The sequence below is a fragment of the Cnephaeus nilssonii genome (genome assembly GCF_951640355.1).
Source record: "Cnephaeus nilssonii genome assembly, chromosome: X".
NCBI classification, from domain to species: Eukaryota; Metazoa; Chordata; class Mammalia; order Chiroptera; family Vespertilionidae; genus Cnephaeus; species Cnephaeus nilssonii.
The window spans coordinates 54,292,934-54,311,843 of NC_137071.1; the positions used below are offsets into that span (position 1 = coordinate 54,292,934).

General features: G+C 40.5%; 1 protein-coding gene across 1 annotated transcript in view; it reads left to right on the forward strand.

Moving 5' to 3' along the window:
- The window catches only part of SYTL5 (synaptotagmin like 5), a gene marked incomplete at both ends in the record, with an annotated part of 289,171 nt that overhangs the window by 245,346 nt on the left and 24,915 nt on the right, over positions 1-18,910 (forward strand).

Below are 18,910 nucleotides of genomic sequence, written 5' to 3' on the forward strand. Positions count from 1 at the left end.
CTGTGGGGAACGATCACCCTGCTGATTGCACCACCACTGCCCCCGCCACTGCCACTGGTTGCTGCCCCAGGTACTGAGGGAGCAGGGTGGCAACCCCACCCCCTGCCGCCACCACTGGTCACCCTGCGATTGGATAGGTGAGGCATCGGGCCCCCGCCTGGCTCCCTCAGTGCCTGGGAGCCCAGTGTCAGTGGGGTTATTGGATCAGCGAGGTGATGGGCACCCACCTGGTGACCACTGGCTTGCACCCATCTTGGCCTGGTGTCACCCACTTACTGCTCCACCATCTCGCCCTGATCCTGCTCTCGTCAGGGCTCATAGGGGCCTGCAGCACCTCCACTGCCGCCTGCTGCCAGCTCCGCATCACCAATGCCCGCCATGTTCCACACTGCCTCCTGGTGGTCAGTGCACATCATAGTAAGTGGTCAAACTCCCAGCAGAACTCCTGGTAGAGGGGACAATTTGCATATTAGGCTTTTATTATCTAGGATTCCACATATGAGTGGTACCATGTGATACTTGTCTTACTCTGACAGACTTATTTCACTTAGCATGATACTCTCCAGGTCACTCCATGCTGTCTCAATACTATGTCACTGCTGCATAGTATTCCATGATATAAATGTACCACAGCTTTCTTATACACTCATCTACTGATGGGCATTTGGGCTGTTTCCAGATCTTAGCTATTGTATATTGCACAGCTATGAAAAAGGGGTGCATATATTCTTTCTGATTGGTATTTCAGGGTTTTTAGGATATATTCCTAGAAGTGAGATCTCTGGGACAAATGGCAGTTCCATATTTAATTTTTTGAGGAAACTCTACTATGTGCCATAATGGTTGCACCAGTCTGCAATCCAACCATCAGTGTACTAGGGTTCCCTTTTCTCCACATCCTTGCCAGCACTTGCCATTTGTTGATTGATTGATGGTAGCCATTCTGATAGGTGTGAGGTGATACCAAACTGTGCATAATTTGCATCTCTCTGATTATCAGTGACTTTGAGCATTTTTTGATATGTTTCTTGGCCATCTGTATGTCCTCTTTGGAGAAGTGTCTATTTAGGTCCTTTGCCCATTTTTTTTAAATTGGATTATTAGTCTTCCTCTGTTAAGTTTTATGAGTTCCTTATATATTTTGGATATTAATCTTTTATCAGATGTACCATTGCCAAATATATTCTCCCACACAGTGGGCTCCCTTTTCATTTGGTTGATGGTTTCTTTTGCTGTGCAGAAACTTTTTATTTGGATGTAGTCCCATTTGTTTATTTTCTCCTTAGTTTTTGTTTGCTGTAGGAGAAGTATCCATAAACATATTGCTATAAGAGATGTCTGAGATTTTGCTGCCTATGGTTTCTTCTAGGATTTTTATGGTCTCACAACTTACATGTAAGTCCCAACACCATTTATAGAGGAGACTGTCTTGACTCCGTTGTATGCTCTTGCCTCCTTTGTCAAATATTAATTGAACATAATGGCTTAGGTCAATTTCTGGGTTTTCTGTTCTGTTGCATTGGTGTATATACACTGAGTGGCCAGATTATTATGACCACCCCATCAGTACTTCGTTGGGCCACCATTTGCCTTCAATACTGCAGTGATTCTTCTTGGCATTGACTCCACAATATGTTGAAAGGTGATGTGAGGAATCTGACACCATGCCTGATGAATAACACTGTCCAGTTCTGTGAGATTTGATGGTTGTGGAACCAGCTGCTTGATGGCTCTTTTAACTTCGTCCCACAAATGCTCAATTGGATTGAGATCTGGTGATTGTGGGGGCCACCTAAGCAAGGTAAAGTTTCCCTCATGTTCTTGAAAGCACTCCTGCACAATACGAGCATAGTGGCATGACACATTGTCTTGTTGAAAGAAGCCATCTCCATTGGGATATACCATCAACATGATAGGATGAACTTGACCAGCAACAATACTTAAGTATGTTGTGCTATTCAGACGTTGTTCCACACGAATTAAAGGGCTCAAATCATGCCAGGAAAACTGTCCAAACTATAACACTGCCCCCACCAGCTTGAAGTGTTTTACTCAAGCATGTAGGGTGCATGCTTTCATGCTGTTTCCATTAAATTTTCACTCTGCCATCTGGATGATGCATCTAGCAACGTGATTCATCAGACCACATGACTTTTTTCCAATGCTGGACTGTCCAATCCTTGTGTTCCTGTGTGAATTGGAGATGTTTTATCTTGGTAACTGCAGACAGCAAAGGTGTTCGAACAGGCCTTCGGCTTCCATATCACATACGATGCAGTGTACGGCTAATTTGCCTACAAATGTCAGTTGGTCATAATAATCTGGCCACACAGTGTATGTCTGTTATTGTGCCAGTACCAGGCTATTTTGAGAACATTATCTTTGTAATATAGCTTGATATCTGGTATTGTGATTCCTTCTACTTTGTTCTTCTTTCTCAGGATTGCTATAGTTATTTGGGGTCTTTTTTGATTCCATCTAAGTTTTTGGAGAGTTTGTTCTAGGTTTGTGAAATATGCCATTGATATTTTAATGGGGATTGCATTGAATCTATAGATTGCTTTGTGTAGTATCGACATTTTAATGATATTGATTCTACCAATCCATGAACCCGTTATATTCTTCCACTTGTTTATGTTTTCTTCTATGTCTTTTTTCAACATTCTATATTTTCCTGAGTACAAGTCTTTTATCTCCTTGATTAAGTTTATTTCTAAGTATCTTATATTTATGTTGCACTGGTATACGGAATTTTTTGTTTGTTTGTTTCTCTCTCTGAGAATTCATTAGTGGTGTATAAAAAAGTCATTGATTTTTGGGTGTTGATTTTGTATCCTGGTACATTGACAAATTCATTTATTAATTTTAGTAGTTTTTTGGCAGAGTCTTTAGGGTTTCCTATATACGATATCATGTCATCTGTGAATAATGATAGTTTTACCTCCTCCTTTCCAATTTGGGTGCCTTTTATTTCTTCTTCTTGTCTGATTGCTGTAGGTAGGACTGCCTGTACTATGTTGAATAAGAGTGGTGAAAGCAGACATCCCTGCCTTATTCCTGTTCTTAGGAGAAATGGTTTTAGTTTTTGCCCATTGAGTATGATGTTCACTGTAGGTTTGTCATATATGGCCTTTATCATATTGAGCTAACTCTATTTCCACTTTGCTGACAGTTTTTTTTTATCAAAACTGGGTGTTGGATTTTGTCAAATGCTTTTTCTCCATCTATTGATATGATCACATTATTTTTATCAATTTTTATGAGATGTATCACATTTATTGATTTGTGAATATTGTACCAGCCTTGCATCCCAGGAATAAATCGCACTTTGTCCATTAAAAAGGTGTATGACCTTTTTAATATATTGCAGGATTTAATTAAAAAGGTGTATGACCTTTTTAATATATTGCAGGATTTGGTTTGCTAATATTTTGTTGCAGATTTTAGCATATATGTCCATCAGGGATATTGGCCCATAATTTAGTTTCTTTGTAGTGTCTTAATCTGGTTTTGGAATTAGGATAATGCTGGCCTCATAAAAAGATCTTGAAAGTGTTCTTTCCTCTTGGATTTTTTGGAATAGCTTAAGGAGTACAGGTGTTAGTCCTTTGAATGTTTGGTAAAACTCCCCTGGGAAGCCAGCTGGACCCTAACTTTTGTTTTCTGAGATTTTCTTCATTACTGCTTCTATTTCATCAGTTGTTTTACCCTATTCAGGTATTCTGAATCTTCCTGATTCAGTTTTGGGCGATTGTATTTTTTAGGAATTTGTCCATTTTATCCACATTGTCCAGCTTCTTGACACATTGTTGTTCATAGTATTTCCTTATAATCCTTTGTATTTCTGTGGTGTCAGTGGTTACTTCTCCACTTTTGTTTCTCATTTTATTATTTTGGGGGTCCTGTCTCTTTGTTTCTTTATGAGTCTGGATAATGGTTCATCGATTTAGTTTATCCTTTTAATGAACCAGCTCTTGGTTTCATTGATGTGTTTTAACATTTCTCTAGTCTCTATGTCATTTATTTCTGCTCTAATATTTATTATTTCCTTCCTTTTACTTATTCTGGGCTTTATATGTTATTCTCTTCCTAGTTATATAATATGTAGTGTTAAATAGTTTATTGTTGATTTTTCTTGTTTTTTGAGGTATGTCTGTAGTGCTATGAACTTCCCTCTCAGGACTGCTTTTGATGTGTCTCATAGATTTGGGGTTGTTATGTGTTCATCTTCATTTGTTTCAAGTAAGTTTTTGATTTATTTCTTGATTCCATTGGTACCCCACTTATTGTGTAATAACATGCTATTTTGCCTCCATGTGTTTGAATGTTTTGGGGTGTTTTTACTGTAGTTGGTTTCTAATTTCATTCCACTGTGATCTGAGAAGATGCTTCATAGGATTTCAATATTCTTAAACTTGTAGAGACATGTTTTGTGTCCTAACATGTGGTCTATCTTTGTGAATGGCCATGTGCACATGAGAAGAATGTATATCCTGCAGCTTTAGGGTGAAATGTTCTATTAATGTCAATTAAGTCCATCTCATCTGGTGTGTCCTTGGAGTCACTGTTTCCTTGTTAACTTTTTGTCTGGAAGATCTATCCAGTGAAGTCAGGGGGTGTTAAAGTCCCCTATTATGACTGTACTAGAGGCCAGTTGCACGAAATTCGTGTGTGACGGGGGCGGGGGGTGGTGGTCCCCTCAGCCCAGCCAGCACCTTCTCCAATCTGGAACCCCTCGGGGGATGTCCAACTGCTGGTTTAGGCCCGATCCTAGGGACCGGGCCTAAACTGGCAGTCGGACATCCCTCTCACAATCCAGGACCCCTGGCTCCTAACTGCTCACCTGCCTGCCTGCCTAATTGCCCCTAACTTCCCCCACTTCCAGCCTGATCACCCCTAACTGCTTCTGCCTGCCAGCCTGATCACCCCTAACTGCCCCTGCCACCAGCCTGCTCACCCTCAACTGCTCCCCCCACCAGCCTGGTCACCCCCAACTTCCCCCTCCTGGCCTAATTGCCCCAAATTGCCCCCCTGCCAGTCTGGTTGCCCCCAACTGCCCCCCCTGCTATCCTGCTCACCCCTCACTGCCCCCCTGCCAGACTGGTCACCCCCACTATCTTCCCTGCTTGCCTGGTCACCCCCAGCTGCCCCTCCTGCTGCCTGGTCACCCCTCATTGGCCCCCTGCCGGCCTGGTTGCTGCCAACTACCCCCATTGCCAGCCTGGTCTCCCCTCCCTGCTCCCCCCTGCCGGCCTTGTCACCCCACACAGCTTGCTGTTCAGTCGTTACTGTGAGGGCATACTGACCAATTTGCATATTACCCTTTTATTAGTATAGATTGTTGTCGATCTCTCCCTTAAAGTGTTCTTGAAGTTTTTCTTATATATTTAGGTGCTCCTATATTGGGTTCATATATATTTACCAGCTTTATATACTCTTGTTGGATCAATCTCTTTATATTGTGCAGTGACCTTCATTGTCTCTTGTAATGGCCTTCATTTTGAAGTTTATTTTTGTCAGATATGAGTATTTCTACTCCTGTTGGTTTTTTTCTTTTCCATTTGCATGGAAAATTTTTTTCCCATTCCTTCACTCTCATCCTGTGTGTCTTTTGTTCTGATGTGGGTCTCTTGTAGTTGGGTCATGTTTTTGTATACATTCAGCTACCCTATAACTTTTGATTGGAGCATTTAATCCATTTTCATTTAAGGTTATTATTGATAGTTATTTATTTACTAAGAGGCCCAGTGCACAAAATTCCTGCACTGGTAGGATCCCTGGCATCTGGCAGTGGCTGGCTGTTTACTCCTTCCCTTCTCCCGGCTGCCTTCCACTGGCTAGGGCCTCCCTCCCTTCCCCCATCTGGCCCTGTCCCCTGGTCAAACTCCCAGAAGACCTTCTGATAGAGGGGGCAATTTGCATGCTACTCTTTTATTATATAGGATTGAATTTTTGTCATTTTAATTATGATGTGTTCTTGGCAAGGACCTGTTTGGGTTCTTCTTGCTTGGTTTTCTCTGTGCCTCCTCAACTTGTGTGACTTTTTCCTTTACCAGCTTAGCAAAGTTTTCAGCCATTATTTCTTCAAATATGTTTTCTATCCCTTTCTCCCCTTCTGCCTCTTCTGGCACACCTTATATTTGAATATTGTTACTTTTCACATTGTCCTGCATCTTCCTTAAGCTGTCTTCCTGTTTTGTAATTATTTTTTCTTTTTCGTTCTCTGATTGATTTTTTTCAACCTTGTCTTCTAATTTACTGATTAGATTGTCAGCTTCCCCTAACCTACTGTGTATTTCTTCCAATGTGTTCTTTATTTGTGCTATGTCATTCTTTAGTTCTGTTTCATAGTTACTATATCTTTTCTCTTGCTGTTGAACATCTTTACCATCATTATTCTGAACTGTGTATGAGACACATTTCTTATCACAATTTCATTTATCTCTTCATCTGGAGAATTCTCTTGTTCTTTCATTTGGAGGTTATTTATTTGTCTTCTCAGGTTGGCTGCCTGTTTGGGTTTGTGACTATGTATTAGGTAGATCTGTTACACCTCTCAATCTCTATTGCAGGGCAGTGTCAAACACTATTTCTGACGAATTAGATCAGGCAAAGATTCAAAGCCTCCAGAAACTGCCTCTGTCTACAGACTGATAGGATTTTGTCTTGAATTTGCCTCAGGCCATCATCCAGAGGTGTAGGAAGAGTTTTTTTTTTGTTTTTTTTTTCAACAGGACGGGGCAATTGCTTCTGCTTGGAGGCTAATCGTTATTCTCCATCTCTTAATGGGTCTGAGCAACTCTGCACTCTGGGGCAAGATATTTTCCAATAGTTTGGATCAGCTGTCTTTCCCCCCAGGCAAGGTCACCTGTATAGAAAATGTCTGTGTGAGAAAGATGACCTCCTGAGCATGAGGGAATGACTCAGCACAGGAAACTGGAGTATCTGCTTTCTGAGCTATAACAGCAGAGCCCCCAATCCTGGCTTCTGATCACATAGCTCCAGTCCACTCTGCCCTCCTGCTGGAGCACAAGGTGGGTGGCTCTGCAGAGAATTTTGTGCATTTTCTCTTTAAGAGAGCGTCTGAATTTTCAGCCCTCTCTCCCTGGCAGACAGCTTCTTTTCATAGCCAGATGCTATGTGGGTATCCTTCTCTGTTTGGGTGCTCTCTGCTGGTTGGGGGGGGGTTGGGTATTATACCCCATAGTTCTCGGTGGGAACACCCTGTAGCTGAGATATCTCTCTGGAACTTCAGTTGCTGACTGTGGGAGCCTGCCAGCCATTTCCCACCTCCACCCCTCCTACCAGTCTCTATAAGGTCTCCACTTTTGGTCCTGGGTTTATCAGGGTTCTCTCCAGCGCATCTTCTGTTGATTATTCAGGGTGTGTGTTTTTTGTTGTTATTGTTGTTGTTGTTGTTTTTAGTTGTAATTCCAGTTTGGTCCTGGGAGCTTGTCCTTGCAGCATACACTTACTCTGCCACTGTTTTTAATCTCCCTCTTTCATTTCCTTTATGTTCAGGTAACTTTTTTCTTCCCGTGGCATCATTACTTGATTCCTATCTTCAAGATTGCAAATTCTTTCCCTCATCTGTTTGGCTGTGTATTCTATGCTCAGTAGTTCACTCTGTTAAAAGAAATTAACTTTATAGTTTTTTTTCTTATTTTTCTTTTTAAAATATTTATTGTTGGAATTATTACTTATTTTCCCCTCTTCCCCCCATTGATCCCTTCTAGCCCTTCCTCCCCGCACCAGGCCTTCACCACCCTATTTTATGTGTCCATGGGTTATGCATATATGTATTCAAGTTCTTTGGTTGATCTCTTCCCCACCATCTATCCACCCCTGCCTTCCCTCTGAGACTTAACAATCTGTTCCGTGCTTCTATATCTCTGGATCTATTTTGTTCATCAGTTTATTTTGTTCATTAGATTCCACAAAGGAGTGTGATCATGTGATACTTGTCTTTTTCTGACTGGTTTATTTTGCTTAGTATAATACTCTCCAGGTACCTCCATGCTTCCTCAAAGGATAAGACATACTTCTTTTTTACTCCTGCACAGTATACCATGTTGTAAATGTACCACAGCATTTATATCCACTCATCTACCGATGGGCACTGAGGTAGTTTCCAGATTTTAGCTATTATAATTTGTGCTGCTATTTATATATATATTCTTTCTGATTGGTGTTTCAGGTTTCTTAGGATATATCTCTAGAAGTGGGATCACTGGGTCAAATAGCAATTCTATATTTAATTTATTGAGGAGACTCCATACTGTTTTACACAGTGGCTGTGCCAGTCTGCATTCCCACCAGCAGTGTACTCGGGTTCCCTTTTCTCCACATCCTCACCAACACTTGTTGTTTATTGATTTGTTGATAACAGACATTTTAGCAGATGTGAGGTGATAGCTCATTGTCATTTTATTTTGCATCTCTGTCATGATCCGTAACTTTGAGCATTTTTTCATATGTCTTTTGAACATCTGTATGTCCCATTTGGAGAACTGCATATTTTGGTCCTTTCCTCATTTTTAATTGGATTGTTTGTCTTCCTTTTGTTAAGTTGTAGGAGTTCCTTATATATTTTGGATATTCACCATTTATGAGCTGTATCATTGGCAAATATGTTCTCCCATACAGTAGGCTCACTTTTCATTTTGTTGATGGTTTCTTTTGCTGTGCAGAAGCTTTTTATTTTATGTAGTCCCATTTTTTTATTTCTACCTCAGTTCCCTTTGCCCCAAGAGATATAACCATAAACATATTGCTACAAGTGATGTCTGAGATTTTTCTGCCTATGGTTCCTTCTAGGATTTTTATGGTTTCATGTCTTACATTCAAGTCTTTTGTCCATTTTGACTTTATTAATTTACTAGTAGCCCATTTGCAGGAAGAATCCTGCAAGCGGCCGCTGCGGCCGCGAGCACTGCCGCTACTGCCACCGTTGTGGCCGCCACTCCTGCACCCGCGTGCCGCTTCCGCCCGCCCCACTCCACCCCTACCCACCCCGGCTTTCCCTCTGGCAGCCACCTGGCTTTCCGCTTTTCTTCCCTCTTCCTTCTAAGTTGTCTTCAGTCTTCACTCCTCCCTCCCACAGCGTATGCAAATTAACCGCCATCTTTGTTGGGTAATTTGCATATTCGCCCTGATTGGCTGGTAGGTGTGGCTTTGGCTGGTGGGCATGGCTTGGGCATAGCGAAGGTGCGGTCAATTTGCATATTACTATTTTATTAGGTAGGATATTTTTGTTGAAAATATTACAGATGAACCTTTTATTTGTTTCTTTGTTTTTCCTATTGACCCCCTCCACCTCGCACCCACCCCTCCCAGATTTTGACCACCCTATTGTCTGTGTCCATTGGCTATGCGAATCTTACCTTATAATAGACAAATATGCAAATTGACCGCACCTTCGCTACGCCCAAGCCACACCCACCAACCGAGCCACGCCCACCACCACGCCCACCAGGAAACTGTTGCAGGGACATTGGGGTGTGGCGGAGCCCAAGGCCGGGAAAGCCTCGGGGCGGAGGCTTTCCCGGCCTTGGGCACCAGCAGGGAGCCTGCACGGATCGCAGGCAACGACCAGGGGGTCGGCTCCTACGATCCGTAGCAGGGACGCTTGGTGCCGCCGAGCCCAAGGCCAGGAAAGCCTGCAAGGATCGCAGGAAACCACTGGGGGTCGGCTCCTGCGATCCTTAGCAGGGATGTTGGGTTCGGCTGAGCCCAAGGCCACCGCCCGGGGCCAAGCCCTGACCCTGAAAGAAGGAAGAAGGTGGTGGCCACAGCCAAGGCCTGGGTCCCCGGTGCCGGCAGAAAACTGGTGCAGGCAGCCAGGTGAATGAAGGTCTATTGCACAAATCTTCGTGCAAACAGGCTACTAGTATGTATATAAGTTCCCCGGTTAGTCACTCTCCACCCAACCCTTAACCCCGCCTTCCCTCTGAAATTCATCAGTCTATTCCATGCTATTGCAAATGTTAAGAGTTACTTCATTTTTAGACCCACATAGTATTCCATTGTGTAAATGTTCCACAACTTTTTTTTTTTATCCAGTCATCTGCTGATGGGTACTTTACTGTTTCTAAATCTTAGCTATTAGAAATTGTGCTGCTATGAACATAGGGGTGCATATTTTCTTCCTCATTATTATTTCTTAGGCTATACCTAGAAGTTAGATCACTGTGTCAAATGAGAGTTCCATATTTAATTTTTTTGAGGAAACTATAATGTTTTCCACAGTGGTTGCACAAGTCTGTAGTCCCACTAGCAGTGTACTAGGGTTCCCCTTTCTCCACATACTCATCATCAACATTTGTCATTTGTTGATAGCCATTCTGACAGGTGTGAAATGATATCTCATTATTGTTTTAATTTGCATCTCTCAGATGATTAGTGACTTTCAGTATTTTTTTCATATGTCTCTTAGCCTTTGGTATGTCCACTTTGGAGAAGTGTCTATTTAGGTCCTTTGCCCATTTTTAATTACATTTTTTGTCTTTCTTTTATTAAGTTATATGAGTTCCTCCTATATTTTGGAAATTAACTCCTTATCAGATATATAATTGGCAAATACATGCAGTGTGCTCTCTTTTCATTTTGTTGATGGTTTCTTTTGCTGTGCAGAAGCTTTGTATTTTGATGTAGTCCAATTAGTTTATTTTCTCGTTAGCTTCCTTTGCCCTAGGATATATATCGATAAACATATTGCTCCGAGAGATGTTTGATATTTTGTTTCCAATGGTTTCCTCTAGGATTTTTATGGTTTCATTACTGACATTTGTTTATCCATTTTATGTTTATTCTTGTGTAGGGTGTGAGTTTGTAGTCTATCTTCATTTTTTTGAAGAAACCTATCCATTTATCCAGCACCATTTATTGAGGAGACTGTCTTTACTCCATTGTATGCTCTTGCCTTCTTTGTCAAATATTAATTGAGAGTATTGGCATAGGTTGATTTCTGGGTTCTCCGTTTTGTTTCATTGATCTATATGCCTTTTCTTTTGCTAGTACCAGGCTTTTTTGAGTACAGTGGCTTTGTAGTACAATTTGATATCTGCTATAGTAATTTCTTCAATTTTGTTCTTCTTTATCAAGAAAGAGAGAGCTATTCAGGCTATTTTTTTGTTTCCTATAAATTTTTGAAGTGTTTGTTCTAATTCCGTGAAATATGCTATTGGTATTTTAATAGGAATTCCATTGAATTTATACATTGCTTTGGGTAGTATGGACATTTTAATGATGTTGATTATAACAATCCATGAACATGCTATATTCTTCCCACTCTTTAATATCTTCCTCTATCTCTTTTTTCAAAGATATAGTCCTGTAGCTTTTAGAGTACAGGTCTTTTACCTTCTCAGGTAAGTTTATTCCTAAGTATCTTAATTTTTTATAACAATAGTAAAAGGGATATTTGTTTGTTTGTTTATCTTTCCGAGAGTCCATTGTTGGTAGACAAAACTGCCATAGATTTCTGGGTATGAATTTTTTATCCTGCATTCCCACTGAATTTATTTATTAAGTCTAATATTTTTTATGGAGTCCTTAGAATTTTCTATGTACAATATCATATCATCTGCAAATAATGACAGTTTAACTTCCTCCTTTCCAATTTGGATTTGTTATTGCTTCTTCTTATCCAATCACTTTGGCTAGGACTTCCAGTACTATCTATAATAATAAAAGCATAATATGCTAATTAGACCAGAGAGCCGAACGACCTTCCTGAGCTCATTCTGGATGTCCTTTCCAATGAAGCTGTGGGGGCAAGGCAGAGGTGGTTAGAGATGATCAGCATGCAGGAGAGCAGTTAGCGGTGATTAGGTAGGCAGGCAGAGTAGTTGGGGGCAATCAGGCAGGCAAGCAGAATGGTTAGGGGTTATCAGGCAGGCCTGCAGAGTGGTTAGGGGCAATCAGGCAGGCATGCAGAGTAGTTAGGGGCGATCAGGCAGGCAGGCAAAGTGGTTAGGGGTGATCAGGCAGGCAGGCAGAGTGGTTAGGGGTGATCAGGCAGGCAAGAAAGTGGTTAAGGGAATCAGGCATGCAGGCGAGTGGTTACAGGTGATCAGGCAGGCATGAAAGCAGTTAGGGGCATTAGGCAAGCATGCAGAGTGGTTAGGGGTGATCAGGCAGGCAGGCAAGCAGAGGCGGTTAGGAGCCAGCAGTCCTGGATTGTGAGAGGAATGTCTGACTGCCAGTTTAAATTTTTATTATTAATTCTATTTTGTTGTTGTTTTTTGAGGCTATGAATTTCAATCTCAGGAATGCTTTTGCTGTTTTACATAAATTTTTTATTGTGTGTTCCTTTTCATTTGTTTCCAGGAACTTTTTTTTATTTATTCCTTGATCGCTTTGGTAACTCATTTCTTGTTTAATAACATGCTATTTGTTTTCCATATGTATGCATGTTTTTCAGTATTTTTATTGTAGTTTATTTCTCATTTCATGCTATTGTGATCTGAGAAGGTGGTTGATATGTTTTCAATTTTCTTGAACTTGTAAGGAATTTGTGTCCTAATATTTGGTCTATCTTTGAAAATGTCCCATGTGCACTTGAGAATAATGTATATTCTATAGCTTTGGGGTGAAATGTTCTGAAGATGTCAATTAAATCCATCTGATCTAGTGAGTTGTTTTAATATATTTAAATGTACCTATGTTGGGTACATAGGTGTTTGCCAAGGTTATATCCTCTTGTATCAATCCCTTTACTATTATGAAGTGGCCTTCATCATCTCTCTTTATGGCCTTCACTTTAAAGTCTATTTTTTTCAGATATGAGCCATTTTTTTTTTCATTTCCATTTGCCTGGAATATTTTTTTCCATCCCTTAACTTTCATTCTTTATGATCCTTTTGGTCTGAGGTGGGTCTGATAGACAGTATATATATATGGGTTATGTTTTCTTATCCATTTAGATACCCTATATCTTTTTATTGGAACATGCACACCATTTACACTTAAGGATATTATTGATAGGTACATATTTATCACCATTCTTATTCTTTATGCCTTTCTTCTTCTTCTCCTTCTTCTTCTTCTTCTTCTTCTTCTTCTTCTTCTTCTTCTTCTTCTTCTTCTTCTTCTTTTTCTCCTCCTCCTCCTCCTCCTCCTCCTCCTCCTCCTCCTCCTCCTCCTCCTCCTCCTCCTCCTTCTTCTTCTTCTTCTTCTTCTTCTTCTTCTTCTTCTTCTTCTTCTTCTTCTTCTTCTTCTTCCTCTTCTTCTTCTTCTTCTTTTCTCTCTCTCTCTCTCCTCTCTTCTCCTTACAATAGTCCCTTTAGAATTTCTTGCAGTGTTGGTTTGGTGGTAGTAAACTCTTTTAGCCTTTTTTGTCTGCAAAACTCTTTATCACATTTGATTTTGAGTGATAACCTTGCTGGATAGAATAGTCTTGGGTTCAGTCCCTTGGTTTTCATTACTTTGTATACTTCATGCCATTCCTTCTGGCTTGAAGTGTTTCTATTGAGAAGTCGGTTGTCGGTATAATGGGAGCTCCCTTTTAGTTAACTTTCTATCTCTCTCTTGCAGCCTTTAATATTCTTGCTTTGTATTTAATGTGTGCCATTTTAATTATTATGTTCCTAGGTTTATGTCTTTTGGAGTTCATCTTGATTGGGACTCTCTGTGTTTCCTGATATTGAGTGACTTATTTCTTTACCAAGTTAGGGAAATTTTCTGCCATTATATCTTCAATCTGGTTCTCTATTCCTTTCTCAGATTCTTCTCCTCCTGGTATCCATATCATATGAATGTTGTTATGTTTAATGTTGTCCCAAAGCACCTGTTTTTTAATTTTTTTCCATTTTATGTTCTGAATGAGAATTTAGCTAATTCGGCCCTTGATTTCTTCTAGTCTATTGTTGAATCCTTCCAAGGTGTTCTTTATTTTAGCTACGTTATTCCTCATTTGCAATTGATTCTTATTTATTATTTCAACTTTTATTTTTCATGTTGGTGGAGTTCTCATTAAGTCCCTTATAACTCTCATTAAGTTTTTTGTTGTTCTCACCGAATTGTTTGAGCACCCTTATTACCATTACTCTTAAATCTTTAAGTGAAAAATAACTTGCCTCCATTTCATTTCATTCCTTTTCTGGTGATTTCTCCTTTTCTTTCATTTAATTGTTATTTTTTTGTTTCTCCATTTTTTTCTGTCCCTTTGTTTTTGTTTCTATGTATTAGATCAAACTGCTATGTCTCCCAGACTTTGTGGGGTGCTCTTATGTAGTAGCTCTTTTGTAGACCCCATTGGTGCAATATCTTAAATCTCCTGAACTGGGTGCTCTAGGAAATACCCTTACTGATTTATTTGGGTTCTCCTGTTGTAGTTGGGTCTTGAATATTATTGTCTCCTTCATTGATGGAGTCTTCTCTCAGGCTATGTGACTTACCCCCAAACACATTGTGCAAGCTATTGTCAAGGTGCTGATAGACCAGAACAAAATATAACACAAGAAAACATGAAACAGAAGCAACAAAACAAAAATATACACAAGACCCATACAGTAACAACAAAAGCAACCTCTAGAGAAGAGATAATTAGGAAAGAGAATATAAGGTAAGAATGATGAGAAAAAATAATGAAAATGTATGAGGAGAAAATAAAACAAAGCACAAACAAAAACAAAATGCCTGCCCCACGTTGCTCAGTGGTTGAGCATTGACTCAAGAACCAAGAGGCCACTTGTTTGATTCCCAGTCAGAGCACATGTCTGGGTTGCCGGCTCGATCCCCTTTGGGAGGCATTCAGGAGGCAGCCAATCGATGTTTTTCTCTCATTGATGTTTATATCTCTCTATCCCTCTCCCTTCTTCTCTCTCTAAAAAACCAGTAAATAAATATATTTTAAAGTGTTGGGAGGAAGGAATATCTGAAATAAATAAAATAAATATAAAGAATTAGGTGATTAGGGGAAGGAAAATGGTTTAAAATAAAGGAGGAAAGAAAGGGCAAAAAAGAAGAGAAAATTGAAAAAGGAAAATAGAGGAGAAAGTAGATAGATCTCAAATAAGAAAAGGGAGGGGAGGGAATGAGAAAAATGGAAAAAAAGAAATGAGAGAAAGAAAAGAAAAAAAATGAGTAGTGAAAAAAGAAAAAAAATCGAGTAAGAAAATGGAAGAGGAAAATTAGATATATGAACAAAACAGCAGAGACTAGAATAATAACAAATCAGTAAAGCAGATAGATAAAGAAGATAAATTTAAAAAGGGACAAAAATAAATAAAAGAAAAAAGAGAAAACAATGCAGGGATCCTGAGGGTGGGACAGGCTGAATCATCTAGGGTAGTTTTTTTTTTTTCTTTTCCTTCCCTGAAGCTACTGGGAGCAGCTAGCTCCTCTCAGGAAAAAAATGGCTGTTTTGATTTGAAGGCCTATGACCAAATACTCCTGGCTGCTGCTTTTCCATGTCTCCCCACAATGCTTCCCATCCTTAGGCACCTTGAGTCTCCATCTCCCTCCCTGTACCAAAACCTTGGGTGAGTATCTGCAAATGAAAACTCCTGTGCTCTGGGTTTAAAAAACAAAACAACAACAAAAACTGCATCTTTCTCTCCAACTGGCTTTAGTCTACTGCCTCCAGACTCCACCACAACCAGAAACCCTGTGGCCTTTCATGGCTGGGTGTAACATAAGCTGCTGGTCTCGGCTCTGGTGCTACAGCCTGTGGATCCCAGCCTGTGTTCCAGGCCTCTATCCTCTGAGGGAACCTACCATCCCATAGCTGGGAGCTCCCTCCTCACTCTTGGCCCGCTGGCCTGCCACCTGTGAAAGGTGGGTCAGCTACTCTCATGACCTCACCCTTCCTACTAATCTCCAGGTATTTTCTGTCCTTCCTTGATATAAGTCTCTTCCTTAGCTGGACCTCAGTTAGTAATTCCAAGTGAATGTTGTCCAATTTAGTTGTATTTACAGTCTGGCCCTGGGAGGAGATGGACAATAGGTCTGAATATTCAGCCACCATTTTTTCTCCCCCCAGTAGTTCACTCTTACCTTAATTGCATGCTTCATGTCCAGGATTTCTGATTGGTTCTTTTTAAAAATATATTTTTTATTGATTTCAGAGAGGAAAAGAGAGGGAGAGAGATAGAAACATCAATGATGACAGAGAATCATCTATCAGCTGCCTCCTGCACGCCCCCTATCAGAGATTGAGCCTGTAACCCGGGCATGTGCCCTTGACTGGAATCGAACCCAGGACCCTTCACCACTGAGCCACTCCAGCTGGGCCTGATTGGTTCTTTTTAAAGTTTCAATCTCTTGAGTAAAGTACTCATTTTGTTCATCGATTTGTTTTCTGAGTGCACTGAATTGCCTATCTGTATTATCTTGCATCTCGTTGAGTATTTTCAGAGCTTTAATCTTGAAATTAATGACCTTCTGTATAGCTGCTTTCTTTGAAGAGGTCTTTCTGCTACTTTCCAGTAGATGGCACTGAATCACAAGATTTTTATCTCTGTGATCTCTCAGTCTTGATTGCCACAGCTTCTGTAAGGCAATACAGCCACTCTGTTTGGGGGTGGGGTTTATTTTGCCCTCACTGTATTGGGGATCCATCACAGAGGGAAACAGCTGTTCTACTGCAACAGCTCTTGGTTTACGGATAATATGCTCCTGGACCTGGCTCCAAAGGCAATGGGAGGCGAGTTTTGGGAGTCCAAGTGACACCAGGGCTCTGTGGTTCCACTTCTTTGTCTGAAACACCAGCAACCGGCTCAACATTGGAAAGCCGCATGGTAGAACTTCATATTCTGTCAGGAGTCTGCTGACTCAAACACTGTTTGCTCCCTCACTGTTCACTGTACTAGGCTTCTCCCTGCAGCTCTCTGTTCCTCTTGGTTGAAGGAAGTGCTTGCTGCTGCCAGGTTTCTCTTTTTCCCAGCCAGGCCACATGCTTCTGGCTACAGGGCTGTATCTGTGGGCCGTCTGTGCTTTCCTCCCTTTTCCTCTCCCCACTTATTCCCAGTTGCCCACCTTTAAATGTTTCAATGCTCAGGTTTCTCAGGCATGTGTCAGTGTTGAGCAGGGATTTTTTTTTTGTTGAATTATAGTTGGTTAACTTGTTGAAATTTCAGGAGGAGAAGGCAAGGTGCACTATCATGCAATCATTCCTCTGATGTCACTTTTTAGAAGATTCTTAGCATTCTTCTGAAAGTTGTCACTTTCCTCCTATGTCACACTTCTAAATATTCTCCAAAGTTCATCTGTAATGGTTTTGTCTATGGGTACCTGATTAAGATGCTATTACTCAACATGACTTAGGACTGACATATTTATTGTTTAGGCAGAGGCAGCTCTTTGAGATAGAAGGCTGACCCATTGGCATACCCAAGGATGTATGAGAGTTAATTTTTGCTCTGAGGAATACTTCAGAGAAAATTATCAAGCTGTTAGCCCAATTGAACAAATAAAAATGGCAATTTTGAAGCTCATGGGATTCCAGGAATCAGTCTGCAAGGGTAGGTGTGGGCCACGGCACTTTGGAGGGAAGGTGATATTAAAATGTGTCAGGGATTGCAAATACCACTGCTGCGCTTGATGATTCACTAGGAGGACCCACAGGACTCCATATGTAGTTATAATCAGCAAAAGAATGAGGTATATGTGATGCAGTTCTGAAGAAACCAGGCTTAAGCTTCCAAGTGCTCTCTTCCAGTGGAGTCACACAGGATACATTTAATTCCTCTAGCAACAGGTTGTGATACTGTGCAATGTTGTCAGCCAGGGAAGCCCATTTAGAGACTCAACTGGTCACATAACAAAATTGCCAATTTCCCAGAGTAAAAGCAGATGCACAGCATCAGTCATTGTTTTTACAGCTTAGTCACAGTAACTAAACTATATCTGTTCTGGGACTGATAAGAATATTTTTGAAATCCAAGTTCCCAGATTCCAGCCAAGGACCAACCTTATAAACAGGCATTTCTAAGGATAACACACTCTCAGGCCAGCTATATCACCCCTTTTTTATATATTAGGTGACCTAGATTCAATAAACAACTCATTCAAGCTGTTTCCAAATATCTTAAGACAGACAAATCAATGGAAACTGAATAAAAATTGTCCGCCTACTTCCTCAGTTCAATATCAGAAGGCTTCAGGACAAATATAATCATTTAGACTAGCACGGAAATGGGTCATCTAAAGCCCCAGTACTTGTGCTTCAGAACTCTGGTTGAATGTTGTACATCTTATGCATTTCTGAGTCTGTCATGATGTCCCTGCTTCAGGAGGTTGCTGAGATAGTTCAACACAAGTTGTTGGGTGAATTGCTATTGTGACTTAGGTTGTTATTTTTTATTTCTTCCTTTTCACCATTATTCTTTATTCACCTATTACCATTGATTCCACTCATCAGAAGTCCTGATATGTGAATAGAGAGGAATATAGCCCCATACTATTTAGTGAGACCACTAGTCATAATAATAGATTATATTTCTTCTTGAGTTATATAATATGTCAGGTCCTTAAATGTATCAACTGACTTAATCCTCACAATTAACAATATAATAAATTAGATATTGTTATTGTCCCAATTTTACAGATGAGAAAACTGAGGCACAGAGATCATAAGTATAATCTTGAATTCACCAAGACTAATGAGGCAGGGAGTGATTTAAACCCAATTGGAATGACCCCAGAGCCCACACTCTTTATCACTTCTCTTTTATTGAAGGCCCAGAGTTGTCTTTAAGATAATCTGTTATGTGGACTATATTCTCTTTGGTTTTGTCTCTGATATGTGTTTTTTATATTTTTATTGATTTCATAGAGAGGAAGGAAGAGGGAGAAATAAATAGAAACATCAATGACAAGAATCATTGATCGGCTGCCTCCTGCATGCCCCCTCCTGGGGATTAAGCCTGCATCCTGGGTATATGCCCTAACCAGGAGTTGAACCACA